The sequence below is a fragment of the Malus domestica genome, chromosome 11 (genome assembly GCF_042453785.1).
Source record: "Malus domestica chromosome 11, GDT2T_hap1".
Taxonomy (NCBI): Eukaryota; Viridiplantae; Streptophyta; class Magnoliopsida; order Rosales; family Rosaceae; genus Malus; species Malus domestica.
In genome coordinates this window covers 32,844,890-32,859,993 of record NC_091671.1, presented here as the reverse complement: position 1 = coordinate 32,859,993, position 15,104 = coordinate 32,844,890, and the positions used below count along the sequence as shown (strand labels likewise).

The following is a 15,104-nucleotide window of genomic DNA, read 5'->3' as shown; positions in this document are numbered from 1 at the left end:
TAATCCGATAAACATCTGTTAAGATAACGGATTGGTCTAGGTATACATGTGGGTAACCCAATACACGGTTAGCAAAATATTAATTTAATAATTTTATATCCTTAAAAATACTATAACAATTATATATATATAATCACATATATATATAATTATATAATTATTATATATTTATTGTATAATTATTATAGTAATTATTATATATACAATTATTACATAATTATTATAATAATTATTATATTATTATAATAATTATATAATAATTATACATATAATTATTATATAATAATCATATATATATTAAATTAAATTTAGAAAATTTGGAAAAAGAGGTAATATATTTTTATATGGTATAGTACTATTGTTTTGTTTCTTTTCATAATTATTTTGATAAACTTCACATAATTTGAATGATTTATAATGTTTAGTTTTTCTATACTTAGTTTATGCGGAAGAGTGTTTTGATGTGGAAAACCTTTGTGAAAGCATCATCAACATAACTCTTGAAGGCAACAGATCAAGCCAAAGTTCCAATACAATTTCCCCATGATGATCGATGAAAATTGAAGGATTTTGGAAAAGGAATAACATGCAAGCTTTGAGTTTCATTGGCAAAATTTTAATTTCTGAGAAAGGCTTCACAACCTTGAAAAGAAAAGCTCATTCATTTTTCAAATCCTTGCACATTTGATATTCTGTAGTAGACTAGTAGTGTATTGGTGATTTTTTATTAGTCTCTTATTTTGGAGTATAGATGTAGTACTTAACGACAAATATGTTTTTATGTTTTAAAGTAATATTTATGTGACAATGTGGTACGTGCAAATTTAAGAAGAAAAAAAAAAATTTTAACGGGTCATAACGGGTTGGGTTATTTTACATGTTGGGTAAGGTGACCCAACTTGTTAAGGACTCATTAAGATAATAGGTGTTACACGAAAACAACAGAAAACACGGTAAACATGCCATGTTTGCTAGGCCTAATTTCGATGTCGATGTTTCTGGCATGTTAGGAAGATGTATGAAATATGAGAACACTTTGTATGGAATGGGGTTAATTGTTAAGTGACGTTCTTGACAAAAGTTACAGTTTTATCATCAAATAATGAAATATATGTAGAGTAGCACAATTACTTATTAGTACATGTAAAATTTCTTCTTTTGCAGATGTGTGACTCATAATCTCAACAATTCCGGTTCATAATACCATGTAGTAGAAAATTATATTCCAATCCTTGGAAAATATTAATTTTTTTTTAATAAAACCTTGTATTATATTAAAAGCTTACTCTAGTCCTTGACATTTAATTGTAATTTTCAAATATTAATTCAGTTGTAATAATTTTTGAGTTTTTGTGTCTAAGTTGTATATTAATTACGTAACGCTCCCTAACCTTTTAGTATCATTCCAAGGTGATCCTAACCTTTTCAAACATTGCAAATATGTATCCAATTTTTTGAAAAGTCATTTCCATTAAGCGCTAGTTAAATTCAACGGGAAAAAAAATTAACTGGAACTTAAACAAATATGACATTTTCAATAGGTTGGTGGGTGAGTAATGGGGGGGCGTCAATACTTCAATGCAGTGTGTGGAGCCAAAAATATTCACAAGGCGACATGTGGGTTTTTTGGACAAAAAGGACAAAAATACCCTCGAGGCATACCGGGTCTCCTACACGCGAGCAGTGGAGAATCATCCATCAACCAAGTCAGAAGTACCCAAAATGGGTAACAATTCAAAACCTATTTCATATATGTTTTTACCTCATTTTTTCCTTATTCAATTAGCCATTTATTTCAAACATTCCATAACATCCTCAACCAATTAATATAATCAATATATTAAAGGCTAATTACATCACCAAATCACCCCAAAATCACACCAAGGGCCGGCCATTCCCATCCAAAAAGAGCCTATCATATTCTCTACCTTTTCCACCTTTTTCCCTTTTTAATTACACTAATTAGCTAGCCAATTAAACCCATAACCATCAAAACATTCCTTTATGTTTAAATTAGCCAATTAATCATAATAAATTGGCTAATTAAACCTAAATTAAACCTAAAAACCCTAGCCACCTCCTAACTCTATAAATAGGCACCTATTCTCACCAAAAAATCAAATTCCAACACTTTGGCAAAAATCCCAAAATTCTCTAAACACTCTTTCTCTCTAAATTCTAACTTTGGCATCGGAGGTTCTTCGGCCAAAGCCCCCCCCATTCATCGTGGGCGCGTGAGGCTTTTGGCCTTAACCTAAGGTGCTAGTTGTTTTGTAGGTGCAAAATCGTCCAAGATCGAAGAGGAGAAAATTTGCATCCACACAGTGCATTCTTGCACAATTGATCTTCCAACTACATACTCTCATATGGTAAATTTGGATTAATACATGCCTACTATCATTGAAGAATGACATATTTCACCTGTTGCAAATATTCATCGTATGAATTCAATTATTAGAAACGAACAATCCAAGCGAGCAGGCGAGCAAGCGAACAAGCAACTCCAACAAAACCAAACGTTGGGAGTATGGACTCTGTCACTAAACGGACTATATTCCTATATCCCAACTGCAGCAACGAACGAATAAAAACAAAACTTATCACTCGGGTGATAGCCAAGCAAACTTCATACTGAATTCAAATCAACCATTACAAGCCCAACATTAACCATTCTTAGGTCAACCATGTGGGCCTCCAAACAAATCAGGCCCAACATTAGCTTCAATCAACAAAGGCCCAAGCTTCAACTCCATTCTCTCTTTCTTTGTTTCACGGTAGCAAACTAGACGCAAAAACAAGTGCAGACCAACACTCCAAACTCAGACTCTGAGGTGTAGTTGCAGTCTTTTCAGCAAGGACGCAATAGATAGCGGCTTCACGGTTCAAGAAACAGGAGTCGTGGCCTGGGTAGGTGGATAGGATGATGGGTGAAGCAGAGAACGGATGGGGATGTCACGGTGCAGGTATGGTGCAGCGGGATGGTGATGGTCTGGTGCAATGGTCAAGCGGCGACAGGGCAGAAGGTTGGTCAGGTAGCAGCGGCAGGTCGTGGTGGTTTGTGTTCCTGATTCAGGCAAGCAAGAAAACATGCAGGGAACAAGCATGTTAGACACAATCAGCGGCGGTGAGATTGTCGGGACGGCAGCGGTGGTGGATGGTTCTGCAGATCAGCATGCGTGGATGGTGATGCGGGTTTGTGGCGGTTTTTCTGAGTGTGGAAGAAGACGATGACATGATGCAGCAAACAGATTCAATTTTTTTTTCTCAACCTTTTTTTAAGCAACAAAACCCTAACTAGGGCACCACGACAAACCACAAAGAAGAAGAGGAACGTTACAAGACAAACAAACTAGCCACCAATAACAGATTCAACCCTGAAGGATCAAACCTGCTCTAATACCAAGTTGAATATCAGAGTGCGTGATTAACAAACGAACAAACTAACTATAAACTAATATAATTTTATTAAGTGAACGAAAGATTGCCATGACGGCTACATAACCCAAGATGCTACATTGCAAATGACTTAATGAAATAAACTAATACAATCACTACTATATATAATGAAAACTAAAGCAAAACCCTAATCCTTGACGGGTAAGAAACTCTAATATCCTTGTCCACAAGAAAACCATAAGTAATAATAAAATAATAAATAATTTTCCAACAGAAAATTATGCCTAATAATGCTAATTAATAATGGGCTGTTAATAGCTGCGACTTACATTTAGAATAAATACTTTGTTATTGTAGATTAATTTTGATAAGTACTTTTAATTTTCATACACCATGCTTGAACATCATACTTTTCTTAACATCCTTTTAATTTGTTTACGTAGGAAATAGATACAAAACTTGAGAAAGATGTCCAAGAACTGAAAGAGAAAGTGAAGAGGATGGTAATGGCTCCATCAATGCCTTCCGAAAAATTGAACATAATCAATAACGTTTAGCAATTAGGTGTCTCCCGCCGTTTCGAAAATGAGATTGAGGAAGTTTTGCAGCAAATTCACAAGAGCTATCATGAAGGTGATGGCGGAGAAAACTCTCCGTTTTCGGTTGGTTAGACAACAAGGTTTTAAGGTTTCATGTGGTCAGTTTTCTCTTTGCGGTCATGGTTTGTTAATTAATAATGTTTATAACTTTGGATTTTCCCTAATTTTGTTTACGTTAACACGTGTATTTGGCGGAGCTAGCAGACATGTTCAATAAGTTCAAGGACGTCCATGGAAAATTCAAGGAATCACTTGCAACTGATGCAGTACGGCTATTAAGCTTGTTCGAAGCCGCACATGTTAGAGTTCACGGAGAGGACTTGCTAGATGAAGCACTAACTTTCACCACCGCTCATCTTGAATCTTCGATTGAAGCGCACCGTTTAAGTTCGTTACTTTCGAAACAAGTAACTCATGCCTTGTATCAACCATTTCGGAAGGGCTTCACTAGGCTAGAAGCAAGGAGTTACTTGTCTATTTATGAAGAACGTGGTCATTCAGTAAATCAAACTCTCCTAACTTTTGCAAAGTTGGACTTCAATCTGTTGCAGCAAGTCCATCAGAAAGAATTAAGTGAAATTACAAGGTTAACTCTGATTGCGTCCACAAGCCATATACACGCTACAAGAAAAAGCACAGAAATCGCACTTGTTTAGTGGCTGTTTTCTTGTAGTGACATGTCAGTTCTTACAATAGTGAAGGTAAATGTGTGTGAATAACGCTATTTGGACACATAAAACTATAATACATTTGTTGACACTAATCAAACTATGCCCTGTTATTCTCTATGGCTACATATATTATTAGTAAGTGTTACACATAAAAGTTACAATAAATAATAATTGGATTGACTAATTCCATTATTATTATTTATTAATTGGCAGGTGGTGGAAGGATTTGGACTTTGTAAACAAATTACCTTTTATAAGAAATAGAGTGGTTGAATGCTACTTTTGGGCATTGGGAGTCTTCTTCGAGCCGGAGCATTACTTTGCTAGGAGAATATTCTACAAAGCTATTGCTATGATTACCACTATTGATGACATTTATGATGCGTATGGAATATATGCAGAACTAGAACTGTTTACTAAAGCTGTTGAAAGGTTCATAGATTATATATTAATACAGTCAATTATCCTTTTAATTTCATACTAATACTACAAGTTTAGTTAAACACTGATTCAAAATATAATCATCACTCGAGAAGGTCTTACTAATTTTTTTTAATCACCTGCAGGTGGGATATCTCAGTCATGGACCAACTGTCGGAGTATATGAAAGTCTGTTATCAAGCTATGTTGGATGAACATATTGAAATCGAAGAAAAGCTTACAAAAGAGGGGAAGTTATATGGCATTCATTATGCGACAGAAGCAGTAAAACTTTTTAATATTTTCAACTGAGCACATTCACTTCATATTATAATAAGGTGTTAAAAGTGAATATATGCGTATATTATAGTAGCAAGAACATATCAAAGTATTATCATGATATAAATGAATTGATCATACCACGTTTTAGTGCCTCATAACAATTGCTCAAAAGGCCTGTTGTGGTTTTTTTACTTTTTATGTTCAAATCTCATATTGCTTCTGGGAGTCTCAATGACTCACCATACTTCATTGACTTTCAGTGTCACACTTGTACCACTACCGTGAAAGTTACCAAAACTCATGATATAGAGTCAGGGGTGTGAGATTTGAGCTTAAACCACATAATAAGTTAATTATATGAATACCACTACACCATTAAATTAATCTTGTTTATTAGCAAATTTAATTGATCATGAAAAATAATGTTGTAATTGTATTATCATCAGATTACATACGGAAAGTAATTAACTAGAGACTGCGTGTTGATTTCACAGATGAAGGTTCTGGTTCGAGCTTACTTCGAGAAAGCCAAATGGTTGCACCAAAATTACACACCAAAAATGGATGAATATATGTCGGTAGCACTTACCACGTCCTACTTTCTGCTATCAGTCGTGTCATTTGCTGGAATGGCAGATATTGTGATAAAAGACTCCTTGGACTGGATTTTCAATGACTCTAAGAGTTTTCACGCTTTATTACTACTTGGCAGACTCATGGATGACATGAAATCCCACAAGGTTCGTACCTATACTAATATCTATAAACGCATATATACTAGTGATATATGAGTAATATACTTAGAGTAATGCTAGATATTTGTAGAATATTTACTGAATACATTACTCAATAATAGAGAAGCGACTCACCCATGTATGTGAGATCCATCTTTAGTTGAGATGCTCATTAGTAAATATAGTACGAATAACATTACTCGTAGACTAAAGTATTTTTATTCTCAACTTTTTCTTTTCGTAAAACAATATTTTGTACTTAGACAAACAATCACATGGGATTTTCTATAGCATCCGGAGCATTGGATACTCTGGGGGATTTAAGTTTTTCACTTTAGATCCTTGATATATAAAAACACACACACACACACACACAAATCAAGATCTAACAGTTAAAAAGCTCTTTTAACCTTAAAATTCATGCATGTATGTATGTATATGTAGTTTGAGCAAAAGAGAGGACATATTGCATCGGCTGTGGAATGCTACATGACCTAACATGGTGCCACAGAAGAAGAAACAACACTCGAATTCACCAAACAGGTGATGATGCATGGAAGGACATAAACGAAGAATGGCTGATTCCCACCATTCCTAGGCCCCTTCTGTTGCGAATTCTCAATCTTGCACGTGCAAATGTAGTTATATACAAGTATGAAGATGGCTTTACTCATGCCGAACTAGTGCTTAAGGATTCCATTGTTCCTTTGTTTGTCGATCCCGTGCCCATATAATTAAGCCTACTAAAAATTATGGTCTTTGCTATAAGCCGATAAATAATGTGGTCTCCGAAGGCCCTGTAGCAAAACAAGGAGCACCAAGTCCTCTCAAGTTAGTTTCGAAAGACAGTGTTTCTTCTTGTTGAAATTATATATATATATATATATATATATGTGTGTGTGTGTGTGTGTGTGTGTGTGTGTATAAATGCTTGAATAAAATGATTTGGATTGTCAGTTTGTTCTCTACATATACTATCTATAAAAAGGGAAGATGCTTAATAGTCTGAGTTTTACTTCTAGAGTGATTTGAAGTAGTGCATTCCAACATCTTCTGTTATGTTTGTTTTGTAGCCGGCGATGTTGCCCTTACTTCACTTTGAAATTTCTTCATAGCCCTTGGATGTCATAAAAGCTAAGACATTCTCCACGCTGTAAGGATAGATTTTTCTAATCTAGGAACTCGGTTGCAAGTCTCCAAACAACTTTGACGGCACAAATCTGTACAATTTGTTGGGAATCTCGCTCCGCCGTTGAAGGAGCGGGATAGACAGTGCCATAATAATTGATTATGTTTTTGGAGTTATATCTAATTATCTCTCTATATAAAGAGTTAGAATTGGGGGGACACCATTTTAGACACACATTTTGAGACACGTTTTCATGACCTGCATATTTACTCTCGGTGGACAATGAGAATGGGAGATCCAGTAAGCGTTCCTTATTTTTTTTATATATTTTTTTTTCCATAAATGAGATTTTCTAATTTTTAACATTTAAAGTTATTTTTTATCCATGTGGCACAACTATGTGGGGTCCACGACTTCCAAATAGGCAAATAATGGAGGAAATAACAGAAATTGGGATGGATGTATGAAATTGCAATGAAATAGAAAGTTTGTGTATGACATTACAATGTTTTAAGGATGATGTATGAGTTTGCAGTTGTACTCAAACTTGAGGTTGCAGAATGAAATTACCCCATAAATTATTATAAATAGTTCGAGTCCTGAAGACTCTGATCAAATCATCAAATAAATGAGTTCCAATCCATTCAGGTGGATTCTCAAAACAATGATACCCAAGATTCATGTAATAACTTCAATTGGCAAGGCCGTCCGTCACAACGTTCGTTTCCCAGTAGACATGAATGAACTCGCAACATGTATGGGTACCATAAAATGTCAAGGTTGTTCAATGATTTTGGCAAGATAAATGAGAAATTTTTTTGTGTACCTCTGAAGTATCATAATGTAAATGATTGGAATTTTTTTTTTTTCTTTTCAGGTATCCGATCACTTGTATTATGACAGTTGGTGTATTCGGCTGTGTTCCATTTACACTGAAAAACCTCTTCAAGCAAACGGGTCTATATTTTTAGTCTTATCCGGTCTCTTACACGAGCTGTCAAATATTGGTATAATTTTGAAACCTCTAAAAATACAATGTGCCAAAATTAAGCCCAACAGCCCATTTTGAAACGGACTTCAAATTGAACCCGGCCCATTACCAATGTGAGAACCTTTTGTTTTCGTGGAAATTTGAATTCCACTAACAACGGTCAAATAGTTGAAGCTCGCTCTCTCCATTCACAGTCACGGTCCTGCGCCGTCCGTTTACGTCGGGGGAGGTCTCGCAGCTTTGAAAGCTGAAACGGCATACATACTGTGCCTTCCAAAATAGCAAAACAGAAGCAAAAATGGAGGATGGTCATGGATGAAAGAAGAAGCCAATTCGCCTGAGGCTTTTGGAGGTTCTTTCCAGCGGCGCAAAGAAGTTGAAGGAGACAAGAATATGGCTCTCAGTAACAGCAACGATCGCTGGGAATTGCTGGTATAAAATCCATCTCCTTGAACTTACTCTCTCTCTCTCCCCTCGAATTAAGGTTTTTTTTTTGGGTTGGGAAATTGGGGTTCTTGGCTTTGAAATCTTGGGTTTATTTTGCCCGTTTTGTAATTTTGAGTTCTAATTGAAATTGGATTTATTAGGTGTAGGAATCTGGTTTGATCGACAAGAATATGGCTCTCAAGAACAGCAACGATCACTGGGCATTTCTGGTACAAAATTTCATCTTTCGAACTTGTACTCTTTCTCTCTCCTCGAATTAAGGGTTTATTTGGGGCTGGCAATTTGGGGTTCTTGGCTTTGAAATCTTGGGTTTAATTTGCCTTTTTTGTAATTTTGAGTTCTAATTGAAATTGGATTTATTGGGTGTAGGAATCTGGTTTGATTGACAAGAATATGACAATTTTTCGTATTTCGATGTTGCAATCTTTATTTGTGTTCGTGTTTACCCTTGTACTTCTTTTTCTTAGCCTACATATTCTTAGCAACCAAACATATCCTAATCAAACCTGAAGGTGCATTTTCTCCATTTTGTCTTTGTAATTCATGCTGTTATATGAGAATGCTGAGTTTTAGTAATTTAATGGAATTATTAGGTTCCACCAATGCTCTTCAAGCTATTGCATATTTGAATTTCGCTGAGGATAGTATGGGCTTAAACTTTGACTCTTAGTAGGACCATCTTCTCCACAACTTCCGTCTTCTGTCTCTAAGTCAAGAGCCAAAGACTTTGTAAGCAAGAAACGGAGAGGGGAAAACCAAGATTTTACATTCCGCATCCCATTAGAAGTCAACACAGTAATCAAACCTGATGGTGCATTTTGTTCTTGTGAATCGATTGCTGAAACAACGTTCTGTTATCATTTCAGAATCGATTGTGTTCAGTTCTCTGTTTACAACGTTGGGAATAGGGAAAGGATTTAGAGCTTTACATCTTTACAGAACCCCATTACTACATTAGGATACTTGCAATCTCTTTTATTTCATGCAATTTCTCTGGACCTTTAGTTTGCTTGTTTACATCTTTCTTTGCCGATTGATACAGGAAGAATACAATCAACGTGGATCTCACATTAGAAGCCATCTCAACGTATGTGGGTTCTAGTATACTCAGAAACATATATCGTCACATTCCCACACCTTTTTTTTCTTTAATTTTTAGAAATGGTTTATAATTCAGAAGGTATATGTGATCACCAATTTCTAATTCTTCTTTTTTGGATACATTGCTTGTAGGGATGGTGACTGTTTTTACCGAAGCCATCTGTAAGTACCTTTGACCCTTTGATTATGAGGCATTCTCCATTTTGATTATCATACATAACATGCTTTATTTAGAATAATTTTTTTTTTACGTTTTTTCGAGAAATAAACAGGGGTCTGAAATTGCTTCTTGAGCAAGTTTAATAGTTAATGTACTAGTATATTACGTAGCTAGCTATAATTTAAAAGTTATAGTTATTGTAGATAGCTGTGTGTATATACCTCTCTTTAAATAGTTTTTAGCACTAAGTTTGATACATTTCACTTATTTTCAAGAGAAATCATTCCTAAACTTTGCTTGATTGCATAGTCAGCAACAACTTTCATGCTCTCATCCGAGATAGGGTAAACAAATCTTTTGCACATTTTTAGGGGTTGTTCTCCTTCAGGAGAGAGTAAGTTGACCTTTTACACCCTTATTTGTGTCTACTTTCCTTCGAGAGAGGGTAGACTCACCTTTTACACCCTTCTCATGGCCTAGTCTCCTCCAGGAGAAGTTAAACTAATATTTTACACTCTTGTCAGCGTTTACTCTCCTCTGGGAGAAGGTAAAATGCCCAAATATCCAAACGTGGATGGGTTTGGCTGCTCTGGTGTAAATGGGTGCATGACGACTTGTGCCAGAGTTTCCCGGAATTAGTCACAATAGTTTTCATCATGACTTAGCTAACTGAAGGATTTTGGCCCATGGCCTAATTCTTGGGGAGCTAAACTTTTTTACCGAAAGAAGCACGAAAGTGCAGCACCTCTTGAAGACTTGAAGGTTTTGAGCTTGATCCATGAAGGCGTTTGTTGCAACCACTCTAGAGTAGGATTCTCTCATAAAGCTCATATCAAGCTACTACTAGCTAACCATGCATCAAGTCGCTACAAAACTTGTATGAAGGTGCGATAATTGCTAGTGTACTCCATTCGCAGACAAGCCCTTGCCCATTCATGCAGTGAGCGATCGACACGGTGGGACCAATGCCGCCTACTACTGAGCAGAGACGTGATGAGCGTAGCGATCGACCACTTCACCAAATGTGTTGGGGCTAAACCTATGATTATAATCACCCAGACATACATAGAGAAATTTATCTAGAAGAACATCATCTGCCTATTTGGAATCTTGCATTACACCATCACTGACAACGGCCCACATCACATGTTTACACCAAGATACTCCTGGGGAAACGAGCAAGCTGAGGCATCCAACAAGACTATCATGGATTGCCTTAAGAAGTCTTTCATACATAAGAAAGGGAAGTGGCCAGACAAGCTCCTATGGGAGTGTCATACAAGCAAATGTTAAGTTAATGGTGAACTATCTTCTCCTTGGCGTTTGGCACCGAGGCAATCATCCATCCCAACGTCGTTATGCCAACCATCAGCATTGTACTGCCAAATTTGGAGCAAAACAATGAGGTGGCCACTAACCTGTACCTGGCAAAGGAAGAACGCGAGAAAGTTGTCATTAAATAGCCGCTTATCGGGCGGCAACTCATTTCCTGCTACAATAAATGACCAAGATTTGATAGTTCCAGATTGGAGACGTATTCCTAAGAAAGGACTTTATCATTGCCCATGGAAAATGCTCTATAAGGATGGATCCTATTTGGGAAGGTTGTCAACAGGATAGGTGGAAAACGTAGTTACACCCTCACCACCATGAATGACAAGTAGATTTAAAAGCATCGGAACGCCTGCAATCTGAGAAAGTATTAGGTGTGACCTCCTGTCACTCCATGAATCCTATTTAGGCATATCAAGTTTGAAGAATCAAGCAGATCGATGTACTCTTCAGGTGTTGAGGATTGTCTTTGTTGTTTTGCAGTTTTCTCTTTCTAGCAAATTTTGATACATTTTACTTATTTTCAATGAAGATTCATAAAATCATTCATAAACTTTGCTTAACTGCATACTCAATAACGACTTCTATGCTCTACACCGAGAGAGGGTAAATGAAGATTCATAAAATCATTCATAAATTGACTTTTTAGATACTCAATAATGACTTCATAAAATCATGCTACGGTGGTGACTCCTTCTCCAATGCTCTAGCATAGGAACCGCCACCAAACAAGTTCACGCAGCCAAGGGTGAAATATTTCAGGGTATACTCTGACCCTTTATGCCATATAATGTCGTACCGGAAAGCTATGGCCTTATATTCCCTAATGTGCAAAATGTTCCCTACCACGTTGAAGGGAAATGCCATGAAATGGTACGTATAATTCTTTTCCAAATCCATCACCGACTTTAAGATCCTCAGCGATGAATTCATGAGGGTTTTCTCTGCATACAAAAAGAGACTTCCCATCAAGTTTAAACTCAGTTGCAAGCTCCATAGACCCAAGTATGAGCATATCACACTGCAGAATGCTTTGACAAGACAGAAGAGATAGTCATCTGAGATGAGGAATACTAACAGAATAGGAAACCATTGAAGTCTGGCCCTTCGTCAATGTTGCGCTCGTCGGACAAGGTAGACGGACCGCGCGGAAAGCATCGCAGAGATTCATCCTTTTTCATTCTACTGAACACATCCCTCAACAACGTACTAAATGAAATCACAGAGACATGCAAGGCTTTGTCCTATGGCGAATTCGAATCCCAATTCCAAGAAATATTGTAACTACCAAAAAATTTGAGGTCACATAACAAGGAATTGCATAAACCTCAAGGATTTCATCGAGGATTTGCTTGATTATGGCCATTGTTGAGAGTTCACAGCCAAGAAGGCGAAAGAAGATAAGCGAGATGACACCAGAAGATTGACTCAGATGAATAAAAGCGACGAAGATGAAAGGTCTGTGAAGAGGCTACGTTACATATCAATTGCATTTATGAGGCCCAAGAGTATCTAGGGACCTCAAAAAAAGAGTAGAAGCTTGCCTGCAAGAAACCGAAGATAGTGGCCTCTGTCAATAAAGTTTTCCCCATTGATAGTAACATAATCATATTCTCGGATTTGGACATGGCGCGAGTTTGCACTTTACACGATGACGCACACTCTACAGATAGCCCACACGAAGATGAGTCGTATCCTAATCGATGGCAGAGCCGGAGTTAATCCATTCTTCAAAGACATCATAGAGCGGAAGGGGTTACTCAGCGACATCAAGAAAACTTGGTTGATTTTAATGGCGTTTTGAAGGGACACCTATCACTCTAGGGACTTAAATTGACGATCGTTGCCGACCTTTACAATCCTATGATTAACTTTTATGTTTTAGACACGTCTTCGCCTCATAACACGATCTTAAGGTGGAACTGGATACATATTATAAGGGCAGTCCCTTCCACTTACCATCAAGTGATATGGTATCCTACTCCGATCGGGGTAAAAGAGATTGAGGGTGACTAGACAAACACTTGCTCCTATACTGTTTTGAGCTTTAACCTTGCCCGTAAGCTCTACAGGGCAGAGTTGCTTGCTCCGGCCATCAACATTGCATAACAATCAAAATCGGGGTTTGCTGAGGAATATTAAAGAATTTGACTTTGATCTCAACCCCCAGGATGATTGTATGCTTAAGTCCAAGGTGGATAAAGATACTGAATATATATTTCTCGATCCGGAAACCCGGGGTAGTATTACATCAATGATGACCGTCCTCTAGAGTGGGCGAAAGGCGAGGAACTACCTTCCAAGAAAAAGATAACCTAGCTTTTAACAGCCTCTATATCATGGACTTTCTAGTGCCTAATCTGTCAAGACTGCTAGTTTCTACGACCTAGGGTGCCACTTCGGGGATATGAGTGATCGGAGCCTGAAAGTCCACTTCGACGGATTGCACTCTCGCATCCTCTAACTCTACTATACTAGTAAACTTCAACATCGACTTCACGGGATTCGTCCCCCCATCAACAGGCGCAACAACATTACCAACATCGGCGACCTTTATAACCTTCTCAACATTAACGACCTCAACCAACTCTGTCTTTCTTTTCTTAAACTTGTTGGTGGCCACTTTGTTGGTCTTGTGAAGTCACTTCCTTCTTAGAGGTACTTAATACTCCAAGTCCACTTTTCCTCTTTTAACCGCCATTGTAGGTCTAGATTCAAGATTCAATTGCTAACAGCTCTGCCATTGACTCTGCTCCACCTTCTGTAGTGCCACAAGATTTGCATAAATCGATAACTTCCTCCCGAACCTTTCCCTAGGATGACCAGCATTCTATTCGAGAAGAGGTGGCAGTTTTCCTCTTTGCCATCCTTGACTCTGTCTGGTCATCTCTGGGAACTTTGACAGCTCTATTAATCTTTTTCACGTCCAAATAATCACCAATTCTTTCAAGCACCACCTTTTCAAGACATCGCCTGGTAATATCCTTCATTTTGTTGTGAAAATCCTATTTTGGATGAATGATCCAAGACCAGTCCCTATGAATATCAGGAATGACAGTAAAGGCATAATCAATTAGATACGCCCTCACGACTCTGACAAAGCGAGCATGATCGAAAATAGCAGATGATGCCGCATGTATCACGGGAATGCGACGGCCTTTAACGTCACCTTTCTAATTCCCTATGACTCGAAATACGTCATGATCATAATCTTTGTTAGGCAAGTTCCTAATCCAAGTCTGATTCCATTATCCGGCATGGCGACTCTGGAAAAAAAGTAGCTCAAACTTGCAAAGATGCTCTTTAACAGATATAAGGCTTGGAACTCAGGAAAGCCCAACCCAGCTTCATAAATCATGTTTAAGCGCTCGAAAGCGTACATAACCCTATAGGCAGTAGGGGTAAGATTAATAGGGGCAAGCTGATAATGGGCTAGTACCTCTTTGATGAAGCCGAACATGGGGAGTTAGAGACCCAGGCTTAAATACATTCACCTTCTTGCCTTTATATGGGTCAGCAAACACATTCACCCCATGCGCCCCCAGCCTGAGGTGGGAGCTCCCCAACACATCGTGATGCAACTCCGCGAACGCCTCAAAAGCACCCTCGTTGTTTATGGGTGAAGGCATTGAAGGTTGTACAATGACTTGCTGAAAACAGGCGCATCAGATTTAAGACCTCCCCTGATAAGCATTGAGGATCTAGAGTCTACAGTGTCCATGGAAAATCAATGGGTAGGAAGTAACAGAGAGAAAGATCTGAGAGGAATAAAAGAAACTTTGGGAAGAAAATGATGCAAGGGAAATAAAGAGAAGGATATAAGGGTTTTTGTCTTCTATTGA

At 37.6% G+C, this 15,104-nt stretch overlaps 1 pseudogene; it reads left to right on the top strand.

The window, feature by feature from the left end:
- Nucleotides 1-2,923: 2,923 nt before the first annotated feature.
- LOC103448613 ((-)-germacrene D synthase-like) lies at nucleotides 2,924-6,836 on the top strand (annotated as a pseudogene).
- Nucleotides 6,837-15,104: the final 8,268 nt, after the last annotated feature.